At 35.5% G+C, this 22,999-nt stretch overlaps 1 long non-coding RNA gene across 1 annotated transcript in view; it reads right to left on the bottom strand.

Annotated features, from left to right (window-relative positions):
• The window catches only part of LOC147581252 (uncharacterized), a 64,356-nt gene extending 42,828 nt beyond the window's left edge, over positions 1 to 21,528 (bottom strand). Inside the window, exons 1-2 of the long non-coding RNA XR_015250881.1 lie at positions 20,906 to 21,528; positions 1,024 to 1,102 (exon numbers count right to left, since the gene is read on the bottom strand). This is a non-coding gene — a long non-coding RNA (uncharacterized LOC147581252). The remainder of the gene's footprint in view (positions 1 to 1,023; positions 1,103 to 20,905) is intronic.
• Between the last annotated feature and the right edge of the window lie 1,471 nt (positions 21,529 to 22,999).

Genomic DNA, 22,999 nt, shown 5'->3' with positions numbered 1-22,999 from the left:
CTGCTTCCACCTTGATGGTTGCGAAGTATCTTCTATGATGCATTTTGTCATTTAATATTACGTTTACTATGCAAAACACAGCTAAATCTTGACAGGCCCCATAAAAACCCATCCTAAATGAACCATTATATTGTATGCTGTCAACGTGGACTAAAAAAATACAGTGCCACTCCACCAAGCTTGCAGAAGCAGTGGAAAATAGGGAGGGATGTAACTCCCAAAAAGAAGATAGCAACTACATATTTTGCACCGGACAGGACATATCCCGGCGGGAGATGGGGTGAGGATAACTAGGGAAATGGCAATAATTAAAATTTGATTCCGTTCAGGAAGTCATTTTTTGAATTCTTACGGGAGACTCAATGTCTAACAAGACCTCGATTGTCTAGAAGTTCAGCCAATGCAAGAGAATAAGAGGTACACACGTGACTGTAAAACAAGGCCACTGTCATGCAGGACGTAACAACAGCAGACGCAGCAGACCATGGCAATAGAGAAGAGGGAGTGAATTGCTGTCCCTTGGGCATTTGGGGAGCGATGCGCTCATGACTCCCAGGGCCTGTTAATCTTCTCAAGGGTTCCGAAATACAGCGCAGTCAGCCTACTATGTTGGAATCATGGGGACCAGTGAGTTCTGGGATCTTTGGCACCTGACAAGTTCTAATAGGCAGAGAGGTGATTCCTTAACTAGTCTGCATGTCCAGCTCACCATGAGAGTCATGAATAAAGGGATTCTTCTGCCCTATCCAAGAGCTGCTCTACTGAAGTCCCAGAGTAGAGTCTGTATTTTTCAAAAGTGTGCTGGGCAAATCAGATACGTAGCAAGGCACTGAAGACACAACTGTGCATCTGTGACTTGCTAGATGTTAGAGCTCCTGCCACCTGTGATCAACACTGAAATATGTTTTCTGTTCCTTACAATCCCTGGCCTGATAAAAACCACCCGTTTATCTCTCACCCTTCAGCAACCAATTTTTGTGGCCAAGCTAACAACCAGGACGCTACGGTGTAAGAGCTACATACTTCTGTAGCTTTATCTCAACCAGGGTTGTTTTCCCTCCAGGTAATTCAGCGTCTTCAACCAAAGGGAGCCAATACACTGCTGCATTGAAAATAATATTTTTATTAATAGGAGTTAAGGCACAGAATTAGAAATTAGTTTAATCTTATTATCTATAAACATGTGCTGTTTCAAAGTTATCAATACACAAATATTATATGTATAATATACATATATATACATATACACATATATATGGCATGTGTATGGTATAAAACATATCTCATGTGGACTTGAAGATAGTGGAGTTGTATACATTTGTTTTTTTTTTTTTTTAAGAAAACAGAAGTTAGAAAACAAAAGTTACCTCCAAGAGGTAACTTATGGAAATCTAACAGTAACATTATGTAGAAAATTACAGCTTTTTTTTTTTTTTTTTTAGAGGGAGACAACAGGCAGGGAAGGGGCAGAGAGAGAGGGAGAGAGAATCTGAAGCAGACTCCACACCCAATCTCACAACTCTGAGACCATTACCTGAGCTGAAATCAAGAGTTGGATGCTTAACCAACTGAGCCACCCAGGTGCCCTGAAAATTACAGAATCCTTAATATCACAATTTAAAAAGTGAACGTTATGGTAAAACTTTTATACACTAAGTGCAAAGCTCCACTCCACGACTCCACGACATGGCATGATGAGGTAGGTGTTCTTTAAAATCTATCTGCACCTTGTTGATACTAAGATTGCACCTTTACCATATATTTAACCTGTATTGAGACTTCAGAGTATATCCTGTGGTAATCCTGAAGTTGTGTCCTAACACATGGCTCATGGTTTTCAATGGGCAGATTTAGACCTGAAAAGGGACCTTTAATATCATTTTTCCTTCTATTTATGTTTTTATTTCATTTATTTTATTTCAGTGTCTTCCTTTTACAAAATACCTGGAAATTCTGGTTAAAATAAAAACAAGCATAGTTTTCAAATTAAAAAAAAAAGAAATTAAAAAGTCTAATTTTTTATTGGACAATTAAAAGGTTTTAGGGTGCCCAGTTAGGCAGCTACATTAAAGCTGCCATAATCTATCCTGTTCCAAATAATCTAGAATCTTGATTGTTAAAACGAAGCCAGAGAATAAAGTCAAGACATGAGGACTCAAGTGTGGAGAAATGAAACTGACCACCTGAATAAGTTAGGACATTAGAAGCCTTCAACTTCAAATACAGAGACGCACTAGGAAAAGTTCACCTTCTGGAAAGGAAACGTGACAAGAAACTTCTGTCTTAAAGAGGACTGTGGGTGGGAAAATAAAATAAAATAAACTCTTCCCTAAAAGTTTATAATTTGGGCCTGTCTTCACACCAATGGAATTTGATTTTATATTTCTTGCAAGTATAAGTTAAAAATTAAGAAAGAAATTAAGTTATCAAACTAACTCAAGTTTGTCCTGTGCCAGTAAGCCCTAAGGCACTCCTGTAAGGATTCACAGCCACTCCGATTTCCTTTGATGCAAAGAGATAAACCTCAGCTGGATGTGAACTCCCAATACAGAAAGACATATGTCAACACGAGGAAGAGTAAGCAAAAAGAACACGTGGTTGAATTAGATAACCAAGGAGTTTAGATATTCCATCTACTGCATACAGAGTTTGGAGGTAGCACAATTAAACTATTTTTTTTTTTCAAATGAGTGAATCTAGACCATAAGTGAGAAAGAGGACCCGATCAAACAAAGCCAGATGGATTAAAAAAAAAGAATGAAATAGTATCTGTGTATAAGATTATAAAAAAATATGTATGTCCATATCTATGTAACCACCACACAATTTTTAAGAAAGAGAATATTTCTAGACCTTAGAGGATCCTTGTGATATTTGCCAATCAAGATCCTTCCCTCTGAACCATAGTTACGACCGCCTTGATTTATAGAAAAATTATTCCTTAATTTTACTTACTTGTCTTAAACACTATAATATTTCATTTTGTTTATATCTGAATTATACATACGTAAAGTTGCACTTTATTCATTTGGTTGCCGTCTTACTTTCTTCAAAATTACTTTTGAAATCCTTTTGTGTTCAGTTATAATGCACTCACTTTTATTAGCCTGTATTAATTTGTTGCATGCATATGCCACAATCAGACTGTTAATTCTAGTACTCATGAACCCAAACAGAATTCCACGAGTAAAAATATAAACATCAAAAGGAATTAATTAAAATTAATGTCATGTAATTAAAAGTAATGTTACATAATTAAAAGTGTTATTAGGGGTGCCTGATGGCTCAGTCGGTTAAGCATCCGACTTTGGTTCAGGTCATGGTTTTGTGGTTAGTGAGTTTGAGCCCCCATCAGGCTCTGTGCTGACAGCTCGGGGCCTGCAGCCTGTTTCAGATTCTGTGTCTCCCCCCCTCTCTTCCCCACTCACACTTTGTCTCTCTCCCTCTCTCTTTCTCAAAAACAAATAAATATTAAAAAAAATTAAGTAATATAAAACAAAAAAAATTGATGAATAAAAATAGATAATTTGTGAAGTGGAAGAAAGGTCAACAGGAATTATACAAAGTTCATTAAACAGAAACACAGTAAAGATTAAAAGCCACAGAGAAGAGAATGAAAAGGTGACAATATATCTAATCAGATATCAAGGAAGAGGATGAAGATAATGGGGGAGAGGAAGAATACTTTAAGAAGAGAGTTCCCCAGAAACTAAAAAAATAAATGAATATTTACATATAAGATACACAGCAAATGACCTATCTGGTAAAGGGTTAGTATTCAAAATACATAAAGAGCTTATAAAACTCAAACCAAAACACCCCAAGTAATCCAATTAAAACATGGGCAGAAGACATGAACAGACATTTCTCCAAAGAAGACACAGAAGGCAAACAGATAATGTGGAGGTTCCTCAAAAAATTAAAGTAGAATTACCATACGATCCAGTAATCACACACTGGATATTTACCCAAAGAATACGAAAATGCTAATTCAAAAGGATATGTGCAACCCTATTTTTATTGCAGCATTATTTATAATAGCCAAATTATAGAAATATCCCAAATAGATGAATAGAGAAAGTGTGTTATGCATATATATATATATATATATATATATATATATATATATATATCACTCTTCTTCCAGTATATATAATGCATATATATAATGCATTATATATATAATGGTATATTATTCAGCCATAAATATAATGAAATCTTGCCATTTGTAGCAACATAGTTGGACCTAGAGGGTATAATGCTAAGCCTAATAAGTCAGTCAAAGACAAATACAACAAATACCATATGATTTCTTCATATGTGGAATTTAAGAAACAAAACAAGCAAACAAAGGGGGAAAAAGGAGACAAACCAAGAAAGAAACTCTTAATTATAGAGAACAAACTGATGGTTATCAGAGAAGTGGGTGGGGGATGGGTGAAATTGATGAGGGGGATTAAGAGTACATTTACGTGATAAACACTGAGTAATGTATAGAATTGTTGCAATACTACCTTGTACACCTGAAACTAATATCACCCTGTATGTAAAGTACACTGGAATTGAAATTTAAAAAAAATGTGTGCAAGAAACAAGAATCTTACCAATTATGGATCTTAGTAAACAGAAATTCTAAAAGACATAATTTAGAAACAAAGAAAATAATCCTAAAATAATTCAGAAACAAAGATCTGAGCATCTAGAAGGAATAGTGAGAAAAGATAATGCATATATTTGGGTAACCTAAACAAAAATTTAGTATATACAAAATAACAATGCTTAATTTATGAGACAAAGAAAAAGACAAATTAAAATCCTGCACAAGATTAACATTTAAAATGTGAGGAAATGAGATTATAATTCAAGTGTTCTTTAATCCTTGTATTATTCAAGAAGTATGTGAATTTAAACCTTAAGTTAATGTTGTTTAAATTGTAATATTATAACTTCCAAACCAAAGTTGGTTGAAGAAAATGTAATAATAACAATAACAATAATAACCACAGCCGTAATAGTTAAAAATAATCCCAGGATGGCAGAAAGTGAAGTAAAATGACCAAAAGTGTATGTAAACACATAACATAAAAATAGTTCAAAATATATCGGTAATCAATAAAAGTAAGTTGACAAATCAATTACCAATACTTGAAGGTAGGTTGGAATTAAAAGTGGGAAACCCTGCTCCATGGTATTTATAATAGTTCCTCCTAATAAGTTTTGAAGGACCTGCCTGGCACAGCCAGAAGAGTGAGAAACTCTTGATCTCAGGGTTGTAAACTCGAGTGTAGAGATTATTGGGTGTAGAGATGACTTAAATAAACACACAAACAAACATTACAATAAGTTTTAAAGTAAAAGAATGAAACATATTATACAGTTAGGAAACACTAAACAAAAGACAGATGATATGGTTGTTAATGGGGCATCAGCAGGGGGATTGAATCTCAACACATAATGTAAAGAATGGATTCATCAGGAGCTAAAAAGTTCTCAACTCATTTGAGGGAATAACCTAGGTTCAAAACACATGAGGCAAAATTGATAAAATATAAAGAAAATTTAACTCATTTAAAACTTTAGTGAGATTATTTAACACTCTTCTTCCAGTAATCTATGTTTGCAGCAATAGGTAACCATATAGTTTTGATAACAGAATTAAGTAACTGTGAATAGACATATATAGAACTTATAAAATTAGCATTCTTCTCCAGCTCACGTAGAGCATTTATGAAACCTGCCAAGCTACTGGGACATGTGGCAAGTCCTGTATTGTACAGACCAGAATCTTCGACAAGAGAAGAAATGAAAATCATCATCATTGATACACTGAATAGCAACAACAATGGCAACACAAGCCTTAGAAAGAGCCACAAGCCTGGGTGGCTCAGTCAGTAAAGCGTCCGGCTTCGGCTCGGGTCATGATCTAGAGGTCTATGAGCTCGAGCCCCACGTCCGGCTCTGTGCTGACAGCTTGGACCCTGGAGCCTGCTTCGGATTCTGTGTCTCCCTCTCTTTCTGCCCCTCCCCTGCTCATGCTCTGTCTCTATCTCAAAAATAAATAAAAACATTAAAAACAATTTAAGATAAAGAAAGAGGACAATTTTTTGAAGATTTTAGAATGTTTACCAAATAACAATAGCCAACTAATTAACCCTAATGAAAACTTGAAAAGATTTAGAAGTCAATGAAAATGAAAATATTATATATGGGGCTTGTCAGATAGGGCTAACATAGTTTTCAAAAATAAATAAAGCTTAAGTGTTTCTATTAGAAAAAAAGAAAAGGCCAAAATATAATTAATTAAATACCTGCATTAAGTACTCTTACTCAGCACCCCAAATTCATCCTGGCCTAGAAATGTTAGTTTCCCTTTTTGAGTTTATTTTTGTGAATGGTGTAAGAAAGTGGTCTAGTTTCATTCTTCTGCATGTTGTATGGAAACCAATTTGACAATAAATTTCATATTAAAAAAAATGTTGGTTTCCCTTTTGTGATCTCAAGTTCCTGGTCCTGATTAGACTTAGCTTATACTCAAACTATTTCGTTCTAGCCTGATAAGGTCTTAAATGGACTTAGTCACACCCCTTCACTGGACTTCACAGCACAACCTTTACCCAGTTGTACAATCTCAGCCTTTTACTGGATAAAATCAAATATATGAACCACTTGTACAATCAACCCATCCTTTTCTTTCAAGAAATTTACATGTGCCTGTTCTTTCTTGGGCCTTAATAATCTGGCAACAACACTGATAGCAGTGTGCAAAGAAAACATCTAGAGATGAAGAAATGAGCCAACTGAATTTACATGTGTTCATTTTACTGAAGAGCATAGACTCCTGAGGCTTAGTGTTCAGATGTTTTCTTTGTGATGATAAGAATATCTTTCTCTGTATTTAAGAAAAGCTAGATGACCCTGCCTGAAGATCTCACTGCACATAGACCTTAGAGTAAATTCAGAACCTACCACTAAGTTCCAAACTGTCACCTCCTCATATTTTTTCTCACCATGTCATCCTAAATGGACTTTTTCTCTCTCCAGTAACCATGGAGGACAAACTGGTGAGAATTTTTTTCTTTCTTCTTCTTCTTCTTCTTCTTCTTCTTCTTCTTCTTCTTCTTCTTCTTCTTCTTCTTTTTAATTCCCACCGCAAATGAAGATATACTGATCAGTCATTGAATATGGGAACTCATCTTGCCTTCTTAAACTGAACTGGAATAAAACTGATACACTAACCAGAAAACCCTAAGTAACTCTCTCCAAGATCTCCAAGATGAGTTTGTCTGAGAAAATTTAATCACATGCCTTGTTCAATTAAGTGTTATATTCTATCACTTGCAGAAATCTAGATAAGTTCCTGGTGAGGGGATTTTGTTGTATTGTGTAGGCACGTATACTAGCCATTTCCTTGAGAGGATATGTGACCTATAACAGAAGAGTCCCCACATATCAGCTACTAAAATATATATTCCTCTACACTGAATAGTAGCTTCTATTTATAGACAAATTCATCATCAGGAATCACCCCCAGTAATCTGCATATATTAATTTTATTTATTCCTGAAAGAAATCCTATGGGATAGGTACTTTTATCCTCATTTAACTATTTGAGACACAAATAGTTAAGTAGAAGTAATTTGACAAAGGTGAATGGAAAGTGAAAGAGTCAGGATTTGCATCCAGATACGCTGGGTTTCAGAACTCATGTTTGGAACCTTATTACTTCTACCCTCATTTTGAGTTTCTGAGGGCATCCTAAGACAACAGTAAAATATAGAAATCAATGAGCTATATAACTTATACAAAAGTTTCTTTTTTAAAATGTTTATTTATTTTTGAGAGAGAGAGAGAGAAAATGAGTGGGGGTGGGGGGAGCGGTGGTGCAGAGAGAGAAGGAGACAGAATCCGAAGCAAGCTCCAGGCTCTGAGCTGTCAGCACAGAGTCTGAACTGGGGATCTGACCCACAAACAGTGAGATCATGATCTGAACCAAAGTTGGGTGCTTAACCTACTGAGCCACATAGGTGCCCCATAATTTATACAAAAGTTTCTAAGATTCATCCTGTGCTACAATCACCCACCTTGCCCAACTATACTTTCCATTACTATACTTTCCATTATTATACTTTCATTGTAAGCCACATAGTGTCTGCCTTTACTGGGGATTTCCTGTATGTAAAATGTTATTGTTTATAGTTAAGAGTCACCATTATGTAAACCATAATATGATATATTTTATTGATTCCTCCAACTCTATTCTGAGTAGCATATGAATAAAGGCCTGAGCTTTGGAATGAGATTGTAAATTCCAAACCAGATCTATATATTCTAGCATATGGGGAGGGGGTACAAAATAGCCTCAATAAGCATCAACTTCCTTTTTTGTAAAATACTGATATTAATAGTACTAACTTCAGAGAGTCATGATGAATAAATTAGATAACATATAGAAAGAATTTGAATAAATTTTATGTGACTCATTAAGTGCCCAGCACTTTACAAAACTAATGATTCAAGGATGCAATTGCTGAATGATTTGCAAAAAAATACATGATGATGATTTTAGAAAATAATTAATATTAAAGTGATTTATCATTTAAATTTTTGCTAGGATATCCAACCTAAACACTTATATGCATCTAGAGTGTATTTATTATAGGAAGCCAGTATGAATTTCTCATTTGTTAGGTTTCAGACACCATAGTTTAATGTTTTAAATATCTTAATATATTCAGGAAAGCCAAGAGAAATTGGCAAATGTTCAGAGAAATCAAATGCAATTAAAAAAGAAAAAAAAAGGACCTCTTAAAGTACTAAGGAAAGTGAGGTTATTGAATCCGCATTACCCCGATTCGATAACCTCACTATGATTCTGGTGAAACTTGAGTGACAACATAGAACAACATGCTCTACAAAAATTATAACGCTCTGGAAGAGGGTTAGAACTAGAAAGTGCCATAAATCTTTGGAGGATACCTGCATTTACACAATTTGGAAACCAATTATTTAGTGAACTTCAGCCAAACTGATCTAATTTAATTTTTCCTGTGCTAATAAACACATATTGGATCAAGAGCAAATCTGGGATGTGAGAAATTATAGATATCTGTATGTGTTTTGAAAGAGATTTCTTTTCAAGCAAAAGTATAGCCTAGAGGTGCTCCTACTGATACACATTTTCGCTAAATGAAGAGTGAAGCCAAGATTACTATTATCATCTGAATTTTTATTTAAAAAGTGAAATTTTAAGCAGAAATCAATTTTGAACGTTATGGCTTGGGAAAAATAATTTCTCACTTAGATTGCCCTTGCAGTATATAATAAGGATTTTTGGTACAAGATGATGCGTTTACCTAAGGGCCTTGGAAGAGTCGCATATATGGGTGATGCCTTGTTTTCTCTAACATTTTCATTTCTAAAACCTTTAAACTATATGTATATGCTTTATTATGTCTCAATCAACATTGATCTATTCTGAGTGCTACCATACTTTACAGTTTCTCTTTCTTATATTTTGGAAGGGTCAAAGTTTACATTTTTCTTTTAAGATTTGAAGAAGATCTACTTAACATCCCCCCCCCCCCCCCCCCCCGCCCAGGCCTATTGACCTTATTTAGGCCTCCTTAGTGGAATTAAATAAAGAAACTTTAAATATAATTTTTAAATTGTAGTTAAACTTATTCTGTTGGATGCTATAAACATCAGCAAAACGTTTAGATTATGGCATAATATAATCTCTCCTATTATAGCTTAGATTATTACTCAAATTTTATTGACATTTATGGATATAAAGTATATATATGTGTGTGTGTGTGTGTGTGTGTGTGTGTGTGTGTGTGTGTATAATCTCAAAAAGGATAGAAAGTCTCCCAGTATAAATACGCTTTATGATATTGTCAAAACATGTTGTATTTGTTTGAGAATTCTCAGTAATATTTATACATAAATTATTAGCTTTCACAATCGTCAGTAATTGTGGAAATATTAAATAGACATTTAAATACAACTCACTAATAGAATATTAACATATAAAGCGTATGATTTTTATTTCAAATTACAGAAACAATCCTTACCTATACATGAAGGTATTATAAGTTATTAACCTATAAGATATAAGTGAAAGTCCAGATGGAATATTCCTAGTAGTACTATTTTTTTAGGTTTATTTATTTGTTTTGAGAGAGAGAGAGAGAGACGGAAAGAAAGAATATGAGCGGGGGGGGGGGGGGGGTTGGGGAGAGAGAATCCCAAGCAGGTTCCTTGTTGTCAGCCCTAGAGCCTGATGCAGGGCTCGAACTCAGGAACCAGTGAGATCACGACCTGAGCCAAAATCAAGAGTTTGAGTCTTAACCAACTGAACCACCCAGGCACCCCAGTATGACTACTACATTTATGCTGATTAAACATAACACTACCTAACAAGATTAAATGACTGTGATACCCAGTTTCCAAGATACCACAAAATAAAACGAAATTTGCATTTGGTCTTCAGCTTTCCAAATGTTCAATCTGAGGCTGAAACACCTGAACAAATGTTTGAAAGAATCTGAGTCCAAAGTCAAACTTCTGTGCATTTGTAGCTGATGGATAAAATACTAGTATTATCAATTATCAGAACTAGTATTTTAAAATTTTTATTGCAGCATCTTTTTTTTTTCATTTTCTTTTTCCCTCCTTCTTCATAGTTCTATTTCTCTTTCCTTCCTTTCCTTTTAGGAAGGGAAGGGGTGCTGGAGGAGGGTAGCTGCAATGGCTAGAGCAGGTTGTCAGAGTCCAAGAAGGTGGGAAGGATATTTATGTGGAGAGCGACCTGGCATGGGAGGTCAGAGTCCAAGTACATAAAAAGGATGTCCCCATAGAAGGGCAGCTTGGTATGGGGCCTCAGTTAAGGTGAGGAGGGCATTCTTGCAGGAGAAAAGCTTGGCTTGAGGTGTTAGTACTAAGAGGGTGAGGAGTGGCCTAAATGGAGTGTCAGATGTAAGGTCAAAGGGTTTCTCTTCCTTGGGACCATTCCTGATTCCTTTAATTCATGTTTACGTACTAGATACCCTCCTTTAACAAAATGTGTCCTTTTTTTTTTTAATGTGTATACTATAAACTTCCACAAGGATTTACTTACAAAAGACAAATTAAGAATGGGTAAGTTTACATAATGTTTTTATAAACATCAAGGCTCAGGCATTCCTTTGAATTAGCATTTTTGTATTCTTTAGATTAATACCCAGTAGTGTAGTTGCTGGATCACAGGGTAGTTCTGTTTCTAACTTTTTGAGGAACCTCCATACTGTTTTCCACAGTGGCTGCACCAGTTTGCATTCCCACCAACAGTGCAAGAGGGCTCCTGTTTCTCCACATCCTTGCTAACACTTGTTGTTTCTTGTGTTGTTGATTTTAGACATCCTGACAAGTGTGAGGTGATATCTCATTCTAGTTTTGATTTGTATTTCCCTAACAATAAGTGATGTTGGGCATCTTTTCATGTGCCTGTTGGCTATTTGTATGTCTTCTTTGGAAAAATATCTATTCATGTCTTCTGCCCATTTTTTAATTGAATAATTTGTCTTGAGGATGTTGAGTTTTATAAGTTCTTCATAGATTTTGGAGACTAACCCTTTACCAGATATGTCATTTGCAAATATCTTCTCCCCTCCGTAGGTTGCCTTTTAGTTTTGCTGATTGTTTTCTTTGCTGTGCAGAAGCTTTTTATTTTGATGAAATCCCAATAGTTTGGTTTTTTTGCTTTTGTTTCCCCTGCCTCAGGGGACATATCTAGTAAAAAGTTGCTAAAGTCAATGTCAAAGAGGTTACTGCCTGTGTTCTCCTCCAGGATTTTAATGGTTTCCTGTCTCATGTTTAGGTTTTTAATCCATTTGTGGAATTTAAGAAATGAAACAAATGATCACAGGGGGAAAAAAGAGAAAAATCAAACCAAGAAACAGACTCTTAACTGTAGAAGAACAAACTGATGCTTACCAGAGGGGAGGTAGATGGGGGGAATAGGTTAAATAGGTGATGGTAATTAAGGAGTGCACTTGTGATGGGCACTGGGTGTTATATACAGTGTTGTACACCAGAAATTAATATCACACTGTATGTAAACTAACTGGGGTTTAAATTAAAACTTAAAAAAAAAGTAATAGGTAAGTGATTCAAAGGACTGTGAGACAAAAGTCTGCACTTCTAATTTGTGTTTATTGCGTGATTCTGGAGAGCTACCTTAGCCTCCCTTTATGTTTTCTCGTTTGTACAATTGAATGATGTATTTTTTTCTTTCCTGATCTGCAAAAATACTAAAGACTCTCTATTTCCTTGGAGAGATCTTGACGCTTGATATAGACTTCATAGTAATATACAGTCTTGGGAAGCATTTCAGCCATTGTGGAAATTAGTACCATTATTGATTCTGGATCTATGAGACATTTAAGCTAAAATCCAGGAAACAGCCAATTTTCAGAGTCACCGATGCACATTCATAGCTTGGTAGAATAAGCAAAAAAAGGGAACTTTAGTTCATAGAAATGGTGAGAAATTATGATTTACACTTGTGTTTTCTGACTTATTTTTCTTAAATCACTCTTCTGTGCCCATTCAATTCATGTGGATTACACCAACCACGTGAGATTTTTATCTGAAGCAATTCTTTAACAACTGATTTGTTTTAACCACATTAATGACTTTTCTACATGTATGATGCAGTTTTTTCCAATTTAAACTTAAAGCTAGGCACTTAGTAACAACGGTTTAAACTTTTCAGGTCACTGGAATAGCAATGTCCTGGAGCTGTGCCACTTACAGCATACCAAGCACTCACTGTGGGAGTTGCCAGATGAAAATCCATAGGCAAGTTCCTGCCCTCATAAACATGTACTTGGTTTGGCTGACAAAGTATTTAACCAAAAATTGAATTGGACTTCTGATAAGGGATGCATGATCTCTTCAGCTCAGCGCAGGCCCACCCTTGCCTGGTCCTTCTCCCAGATCTAACTCAGACATTTATGTACTGGTCTGACCTGGCAGGTATTCGAGTTTGCTCATGATTTAACATAACTGCCAAAGTGACAAAACTTAATGAAGTATGGGAAATTAAGCAGGCTGCTAAAATGACTTGAGTAATTTGAAACTATATATTTTCAAGCATATCCTTAAGTAGGTGACAATTATGTTCACTGACTACTGAATCACAATAGAACACGTGCATGTGAAAATAACATGATTGTGTGCTATTCTTGCTAAATGTCTATACTCACTCTGCATGAGAGTATCAATAATTTTTATACAATAATATTATTATATGAGCAAAAGGTGAACATAGTTGCTCCCAAGTCAAAGTCAGTAGCAGATGCAAGGTGCCTCATTTCCAATGATATCTGCTGAAAGAAATAGAGCTAACACTATATAATTTGATTCATAGAGTCTTAATTACAGGATATAAAATGTTCTGTAAATGAGCCATTATATGTTTTCCATTTTGTTAGTTACTTCAGTAAATAAAAACTTCAGAACTAAACACATTTTTAGTTAAGATGCAAGTTGCATGTGCTGAGAAACACATTATTTAAAGAGTAGTATGCCCTTGTTTAGAAGCCCCAGATCTTAAATCCTTTTAGTTCAATGGACTTCCTATATGATCTCAGGCAAGCCTCCTCTCAGCACAGAAGTCTTTACAGCTTATAAAATGAAGACTAATACCTACTGTAGATGAATCCCAACAATTATGTAGATTTAGAACACTGATTTGTAAAGGACATTGGGCTTTTTCAAAGCAAATGAAAGACAAAAACTTACACATGTTTTTATTGTTATTGCTATAAATTCTATCATTCTTTTGGTCAAAAATTTTCTTAATGATAGATTTATGCAAGAAATTGTTATTTGGAAGAATTGTGTCCATGCTAAAAGTCTATTCATTTGTTAAGTCAACCACCCACACAACAGTTCATTTTATCTATAATTTGTACATTCTTTGAGTTCTTTTGAATTACTGAAAAGGAAATATTTTCTTTTTTTCATGTTTGGGAATACATTATTATAAATCCTATTCCACATTCCTCCCTTCAAAGTTAAAAAGAAAAGAAAAGGAAAGAGAAAAGAAACAAAAGAAGAGAAAAGATCCTAAAGTATATTCTAAATGAGATAACTTAGTCTATAAACACCCATCAAAATATTTTTTTATTTTTGTTTCATACATGAAGTTGCACAGGATATGACTCAATTTACTCTGATTTTAAATAATTAGAAGTGGAAGATAGTGTTTTTTCATAGAAAAAAAGTAAACAAAAGGCTTAAAATCTAATTTATCCAGATAAATAATCTGTGTATATAGGAAGGTGGCTGCGTTTACATTTTGGGATGTTGTGTCCATGAAGGTCCCTTTCATCCCAAACACTTTCCATTAGTTCACCATCAAGACAGGTCATAAGTGGTTGCAACTGGGTTTGTAAGCTTATTATATTTTGGAAGTAAATGACCTTGATTTTTGCCTATTTTTCCTTTTTTATTGGTTTATCACAATAAGAGATAATCAACATTTCATGTTATAAAAATCCTGTATGAGCACAGGTACAGAATTAGCAGTAAAAAGTTCAAGGCATATATTACATTATAAAATAACTAAAATAGTGATATACTATAGTTCACACCCACCTGTGTCTATCATTAACAGTTACGAAACGAGCAAATTGATTTCATTGTTGGAACGTCCTGGGTTTTTCACACCATCATTTGATGTGTACATGTGGGTAAACTCATAAGAGGAAAAGAGGAAGGGCAAATAATGTAGTAGCGATAGAAAATAATCAGTTCAACAAGTGGATCCAGCTGGGTACAAATTGAAGTCACTCGATTCTTCCCTTTGTCTCTTCACTTTTTTTCTTTCATTTCTATTCATTGACTGAGAAGAGCCCTCAAAAAATCATCCCATAAAGCCACAATGAGATAATATAATCAAGATAATTCCGAGAGTCAGTATCTAGTAATGAAATCTGCCAGGAAGTATATTCAGTGTTTCATCGTTTTGACTCATGAAATGGTTTTCCACATGTCGTTCTGAGAACTCTCCTTGTAACATCAGAACCTAAGGACATCAGTTCATGTTCTTCCTTTCATGGTCATACTTTCTCTTATCTCTGTTATGTGGTGGTTCCTGTCCTCCTCCCAAAATTCATGTGATAATTGATGACAAGTTCTTTAGAGAGATTATTAAGTTAAGAATAAAGTCTTTATGGTAAGCTTTAGTTCCATATGACTGGTGTCTTTATAAGAAGAGGAGATTTGGATGCAGGGACAGAAACACCGGAGATTTGCAAGCACAGAGACAACCATGTGAACACAAAGCAAGAAAGCAGTCATCTACTAGTCCAGCAGAGAGGCCTGGGAAGTAACAAAATCTGCTGATACTTTGATGTCAGACTTCTAGCCTCCAGAACCGTGAGAAAATAAATTTCTCCTGTTCAAGCCACCCAGCCTGCGGAATTTTGTTATGGCAGCCCTAGCGAACCCACAGAATATCCTATAGCCAACTCTGGGTTGTATCCACTTACTGGTATAATGGGATGTCTAACAAAGCAGAGAGTCAATGAGATTGAGCATTTACTTTGAAAGGAGATCTTAGAAATTAGGCTATTTGATGTCTAAAGATAAAGGAGACAGGCCAACCAAATTAGAAAAGCCATCCTATGAAATTCCCTTCTCGGGAAAATTGTAAGCAATTTTTTTTTTTAACATTTATTCAGTTTTGAGAGACAGGGCTTGAGTGGGGGAGGGGCAGAGGGCTAGAGAAACACAGAATCTGAAGCAGGCTCCAGGCTCTGAGCTGTCAGCACAGAGCCGACCTGGGCTCGAACCCACGGACTGCGAGATCATGACCTGAGCTGAAGTCGGATACTTAACCGACTGAGCCACCCAGGTGCCCCAAGAAATTTTTTTATTCCAGGAAAAAAACACTATTCTTTTTCTTAGCACTTTAGCAAAAAATGTATCTCCCCTTGGTATATTTAATCACAAGTGAGTAAGTGAACAGGTGTATTAGATCCTCTGGGTAGGAAGAGACCAACATCCTATTGTCAACTATATATTTAATATATTGATGTCAACGATGTTAGCTCAATAAAGACTTGTTGGTAGTAAAGGGCAAGGCAGTCTTGAAATTAAACAATCTCAGGAAAAGAAGTAAATTGCTTGTTTAACACAAAGGCCTGAATGTTTGAGAGGTACTTTTGCCTGCCTCATTTCAATATACAGAATGAGTGTGATTTTACACTGGATTTGTCAAATGAAGAAATTAGCATGAGTCACCTTGCCCAGAGCCTTTTGATCTTTGGACACCACTTCTTACCTAAGCCTTGATTATTTATTAACCATGTCACTCTGCCAATGGTCTCCTAATGAGAATATGAGCCCCAGCCGTAACAAAGTACACATATCATTCAGTTAGGCCTAGCACCTCAAAATTAAAAATTTAAATTTTCCCAGGACAACAATTAATATGCTTTCAGTCACTAAATACTAGTTTGTATTTTCTAGAGTTTGATACGAATGATATCAAGTGGTTTCAGCCATTTGACTTTATTCTTCCTTAAAAAAAATTTTTTTTTCCGTTAGTCTAGGTCTTTTGCATGTTTCTATCATTTTTGGAATCCATTCATCAATTTCTGCACAATAGCCTCCTGCGATTTTAATGGGGATTGCCTAAAATTTTATCAATTTCAGGAGAAGTTCTATCTTAACAATATCAAGTTCTGATTAATGTCCTTCACATAAGTCAGTTCCTAGTCTGTTCCTAGTTTAGTATCAGCTGTGGACCTGGGATTACATTAAATGAGAGTCCTTTTGTCTATTGTGATGATCTCATGTTTTTGTTTTTTAGTTTTCTCATTTGATTGATGATATTGATTGACTTTTATTTATTTTTTTTTATTTTGTTTTTACATTTATTTATTTTTGAGAGACAGAGCACAAGTGGGGGAGGGGTGGAGAGAGAAGGAGACACAGAATCCGAAGCAGGCTCCAGGCTCTGAGCCGTCAGCAAAGAACCCCACGCGGGGCTCGAACCCACAAACTGCGAGATCATGACCTTAGCTGAAGTCGGTCGCTCAACTGCTCAACCGACTGAGCCACCGAGGCGCCCCTATATTGATTGACTTTTAAATGTAAAACTAACCTTCAACCTTATGTAATCAGGCTTTTATATTTTTACATCCTACTGGATTCAGTTGCTAAATTTTTGTTGAGAATTTGTTCTATCTATATTCGTGAAGGATATTAGTCTGAAGCTTTCTTTTCTCTTGACATCTATGTTTGTAGTTTAAGAACTGGGATAATGATGATTCACAGAATGTATTGTTAAGATTTGACTATTTAATTTTCTAGAAGCATTTGTTTAGGAATGGTATTATTTTTTCCCTAAATACTTAGAATAATTCAGCAACTAGGTGATCTGGGTCTGGAGCCTACTTTGTGGGAAATTTTGTAACTACAAATTAAATTTAAAAAAATAATGCCATTCACATTATCTATTCACTTAGAGAAGACTTTACTAAGTGAGCTTTGAAAGTTTGTGTCTTTAAGGAATTTAACACATTTCACCTAGAGTGTGAATCTATTTCCATAAAGTTGTTCAGAGTATTCCTTTATGATTCTAACCATACATAACTTACAGAATTTGTACTGATGTCACTTGTCTTGTTTCTGATATTGGCAATTTGTGCATTTTTCTCCCTGTTTGGTGGGTTAGGCATTGATCAATTTTATTGATTGTTTCATAAAATTGTTTTTGGTTACATTGACTTTATTGTTTTTATTGTTTTCTATTTAATTGATTTCTGCCCTTATTTTCCTACTGTCATTAATTTGAGTTCAATTTGCTCTTCTAGTTTCTTAAAGAAAAAGCTATGCACACTGATTCGAGACTTTTTTTTCCCTCACGTCCGTTTGGTGGAGTAAATTGCAAAAAAAACAACAACAACAACAAAAAAAAAAAAACAAAAAAAAACTTGTATATTATTGATAAATCTCAACTAATTATCCAAGGAATTATTTTTAATTCCTACCTATCTTTTGTTTTAGTTACATTTGATTTGTTTAAATGGTACTTTTTTAGTGAAAGTGAAACTCAAATAACAATAAAAATAATAATATAATAATAATTTGCAAAAGAAAGTAGAACAGCAGGTGCTGTTATTTTAGGAAGCTTTATTATTTGCAATCATTTTCAGCTATGGAAAGATTCAAATCTCAAAGTCTCAACTAATGAGGGAATTTTTGTTTATTAATTTCTTCTTGCTATAAACAGTGATCAAAATCTTACTCAAAAAAGAAGCTGATAGCTCCCTGGAGATTGCACATTGTGGAATAAAAGTTACTGTTATTAAGTAACATTTTCTTGAATGTTTAAGGATTTTTGAGAATAGAATAAGAGTTACCATGGGTATAATATTCACAAAGAATTTGATAGCTCTCTGGAGATTGCATACAGAGAAGTAAACATTTTTATTAAGTAACATTTTCTTGAATGTTTAAGGATTTTTGAGGAGAATGAGAATTACCAGGAGTACAATATCTGATACATATTCCACTGGTTTTTAAAATAGAACCTAACAATCATTGCAATGTCTTTAAAGATTATTTAGGAATTTTGCTTTCAATTCTGACATGTAAAAGACTTGTAAGTGATCACTCCTGTTCTTAGAAGCATTGAGCTAAACAAAGTGAAAGCAGTGGCCTTACTTGAACCCATCAGAAGAGTAAGGTGCTGGGGCAAACTGACCTCCCCAAATCTGGAGAATCAAGTGAACACAGAGAATCACAGCAGCAATCAGCCTACCTGACACAAAAGTACATGGAGCCATAACCAGGTAAGAAGACTTAACTGGTAATTTTGGCAAATTACTGAAGGCTGCCTATGAACTAGTATGAGAATGAGAAGCTCCTGGGGACTGCAGGGTTACGGGAACACCAACACTTTCATAGGTTTAAATTCCAAGAACACCAACAGGTTCTCATGGTGAAGAATAAAGAAAAATCCCCTTGTTTTTCTGACAAGAGGAGAGTAAAGCAACCATTTTGAAATAGACCCAAAGAATTATACATAACATTCATCAGTGTACTCTCCAGAGTAGACTTTACCAGAGATGTATTATGCCTAAAAGATGGGCACTCCCCTGACTTCAGCATCTGATAGCCTTCCTGCCTTACCTAAAGGGAAGTGGCTAGGTAGGAACTAAAAAACACTTGTGAAGGTCATATACCAGGATCATAAGCCAACTAAAAGAATGAGACTTAATCAGAAAATTATAGAATTAATTTTAGATATCTTGAAACCATCTTTGTGGATCATGCTGGTTGTTGTTCTCCTCTAAGCAGAATTTGTAATGATGTCAGTGAAACATCTCAGAAAATTGCATGTCAATCTTGGCAAGACCTGGGTTTGCTAAGATAAATGTAGTCTTTTCCTCCAAGTGAATTCCTTGAATTGGTTTGAAGCTGTACAACACAATCATATAATCTCTTGAAATACCAAGGATCAAGGCAAACTTTCTGGAATTGTTTTCGTAATACTTCCGTGTCTAACTGGGTGATATAACTGACTGTTCTTCCTCACATTTGTTTTATACTGATAACTCTATATAATATTTAATGAACAAAAAATCTTGAAACATTAAGTTTGATGACATTAGTGTTCCATTGATAAAGAACTAAAATGAAAAGACATTAAAGTTTAACTTTTCCCCCTAAATGCTAATACAGAACATGAAAACAAAAAGGTTTCTTTAAAAAATCAAATATCATCTTCAAGGGTATGAGGGAAGGATGCCCACCTATCCTGTGGGCATCAAACCCTGGAATGCATAGAGCCATTATTATGCTAAAAAATACTTCCAATAAAATTTCATGGTGATTATTGTCTTTGACCACCCAGCACCACATTCTTCTTTCCTCTCATGACACAGTTTACCTTATCTCAAGCTTCGGCATGGTTACACCACTTATAATTACCTATACCCCTGTCCACGGTTTGGTCCAAAGATAGGTACATAACACAGGTGAGACGATGGTTTTTGCAGGATCTTTCTGCTGGAGGGTTAAGTAGTCACAAAAGAACCTTTCCTTTCTCCATTATCATGAGTATATAAAATGTGACCACAGAGATGACAAAAGTAATTCTCATTATGTAAGTATGCCTGAAAGAATTAGACACACAGGGGGAAAAAAGAGATGACAGATAAGAGATTGCCTCTGTTATACCCTGAGTTTCTAAGATTCCTGGAGCCTAGTAACTTTGCAACTTTTTTTTTCTTGGCCTTTATTTTTTTTTTTTAATTTTTTTTTTTCAGTGTTTATTTATTTTTGGGACAGAGAGAGACAGAGCATGAACGGGGGAGGGGCAGAGAGAGAGGGAGACACAGAATCGGAAACAGGCTCCATCCAGGCTCTGAGCCATCAGCCCAGAGCCCGACGCGGGGCTCGAACTCACGGACCGCGAGATCGTGACCTGGCTGAAGTCGGACGCTTAACCGACTGCACCACCCAGGCGCCCCATTTTGGCCTTTAAACTATGGTGTAGATATATAGAGAGATGATAGATAGATAGATACATAGATACATAGATAGATGATAGAAGATCATAGATAGATAGATAGATAGATAGATAGATAGATAGATAGATAGATAGAAGACGATAGGTAGGTAGATAGATAGATAGATAGATAGATAGATAGATGATAGAAAAAATGATAGAAGATAGATAGATAGATAGATAGATAGATAGATGATAGATAGAAGGAAACATACATACATAGTTATACTATATATACTGATTTGACCAAATATTGAGGAACATTGTTAGAGTTGGAGTTCAGCCATGTACAAGGGAAAGGGTACTTAGATTCAGGGGATAGCATCAATTTACCATAATAACTGCAGTTTTCCTTCCTTGCACCAACACTGTGTAAGGTGTGTTGAGGGAAATGGTAAATAAGTGCTGACCTTTTCCCCAAAGAATTCTCCTCCTTGTTAGGAACATAAGAAGATCATGGATGTAACAAAGAATAATAGAACTTAGAACATACTAGAGAGCTTTTTTGTGAGGAAATATAGGCTGTTCAGTGTGAGAAAGCACTAATAATTAGATTGTCATCTCTGTAAATATTTTGACAGTACACTTTCTAAGACCTGCACAGTAGTCCATTATATTGATAGATGTGCCATAGTTTGCTAAGGCAATTCCTCATTTAGGATATTTTGGTTGCTTTCCTTCTATTCCAGTGTTTCTCAGCTTCAGCACTATTGACATTTCGTACCAAATAAATCTTTGTTGTGGAGGCTGTCCTGCATATTGCTGCTGGCCTCCACTCACCAGATGTCAGTGGCATACCCTCTCCCCACAGCTGTGACAAAAATATCTCCAGAAATTGCCAAATGCCTCCTGGGGGACAAAATCATCCTTGATTGAGAATTACTCTTCTACTACAAATACATTTTCAGGGGCACCTGGGTGGCTCAGTCGGTTAAGCATCTGACTTCAACTCAGGTCATGATCTCACAGCTCATTGGTTCAAGCCCCACTCTGGGCTCTGTGCTGACAGCTCGGAGGCTAGAGTCTGCTTCAGATTCTGTGTCTCCCTCTTTCTCTTCCCCTCCCCCGCTCGTGCTCTGTCTGTCTGTCTCTCTCTCTCTCTCAAAAATAAACATTAGAAAAGAAATTTATAAATAAATAAAAATACATTTTCATTGTTTTCCTGACATAAAAGTAATAAGCATTACTTAGAAAATTAATAAAATTATAGAAGGGGTGCCTAAGTGGCTCAGTTGGTTGAGTGTTCAACTCTTGGTTTCAGCTCACGCCATGATCCCGGTGTTGTGGGATCGAGCCCTGTGTCGGGCTCCGTACTGAGCATGGAGTGTGCTTAAGATTCTCTCTCTCTTTCTCTCTCTACCCTGCTCGCATGCTCTCTCTCTATCTGTCTCTCTAAAACACATACAGACAGAAAAATAAAATGGAGAAAGTAAAAATTATCAATTATTAGCATTTTATAAGTCACTTAACACTTTTTTTTGCCACATTTCAACATAATTTATTTTTATCTGATATTAAACTTAAATCATATCTTATTTGGCATACTATAATTTTTATTCAATGTTCCACATAAGTCATTAAATACTACTTAAGAATGTGGTTTTGATTGGCTATGTAGTGTCCAATTGCATGACACTGCAGGTCTTTTTTTTCAAATTAGGAGAATTCTCCTGAGTTCAAGTCAAACTTTAGTGATGGTATAATGAGCTCTTTGTCTAATGAGAAAATGATTCTGAACAAAGACCTTTTCATTATTATATTTAGTAAGGAACATATTTAGTCAACCAATTGGTCCTGTAGTGAATCAATACACTCTTATTTTTTTCAATTTTTTTGATGTTGGTAGTGTCCAGTTGGGTAAATTTCATTTAAGCATGTTTCAAATCCAAGAACACCTAAAGTTTTATTTAACTAGCGGAAGAACCTATACTAGTTTCAATATAACTATGGCATAGTTTTTTACATATTTATGACACTGTGCTAAGGACTGAATTTGTAGACTTATCAAACAATTTAACCCCACCCGTAAGGTGTTTTAAAGGAATGAGACATGCATAACGTCAATACACAATGTGATGTGAACTATAGCCAAGAAAGATGTGCAAAATGCAATGAAAATTCAGAAGGAAAGAGTGCACTGGAAGAGATCAAGCTAGGCCTAGATGAGAAAGCAATATTTATGGGACATCTTAAAGAAATGATAGAATTCTGACATGCCAAGCAAGGGAAGGAAAGGGAGGCCATTCCTGACAGAAGAAATGACTTGAACATGGAAGAAGGACAAGAGTGGTAAGGCTGGAGGGCAGTGAAAAGGCCTGGAATTCTAGAAGAAGGTGTCTGGGGTGAAGAAGGAAAGAGCAGAAAGCAGATGGAGAAGGAGGAAAGGAATGGAGAGCAGGATAAGCTAATGACAGCCTGCTCTTGTCA

This window comes from Puma concolor, chromosome B2 (genome assembly GCF_028749965.1).
Source record: "Puma concolor isolate L17-30 chromosome B2, mPumCon1.1.hap2, whole genome shotgun sequence".
Lineage (NCBI taxonomy): Eukaryota > Metazoa > Chordata > Mammalia > Carnivora > Felidae > Puma > Puma concolor.
Note: the sequence above shows the minus strand (reverse complement) of the source record. Positions and strands in the feature narration are given on the sequence as shown.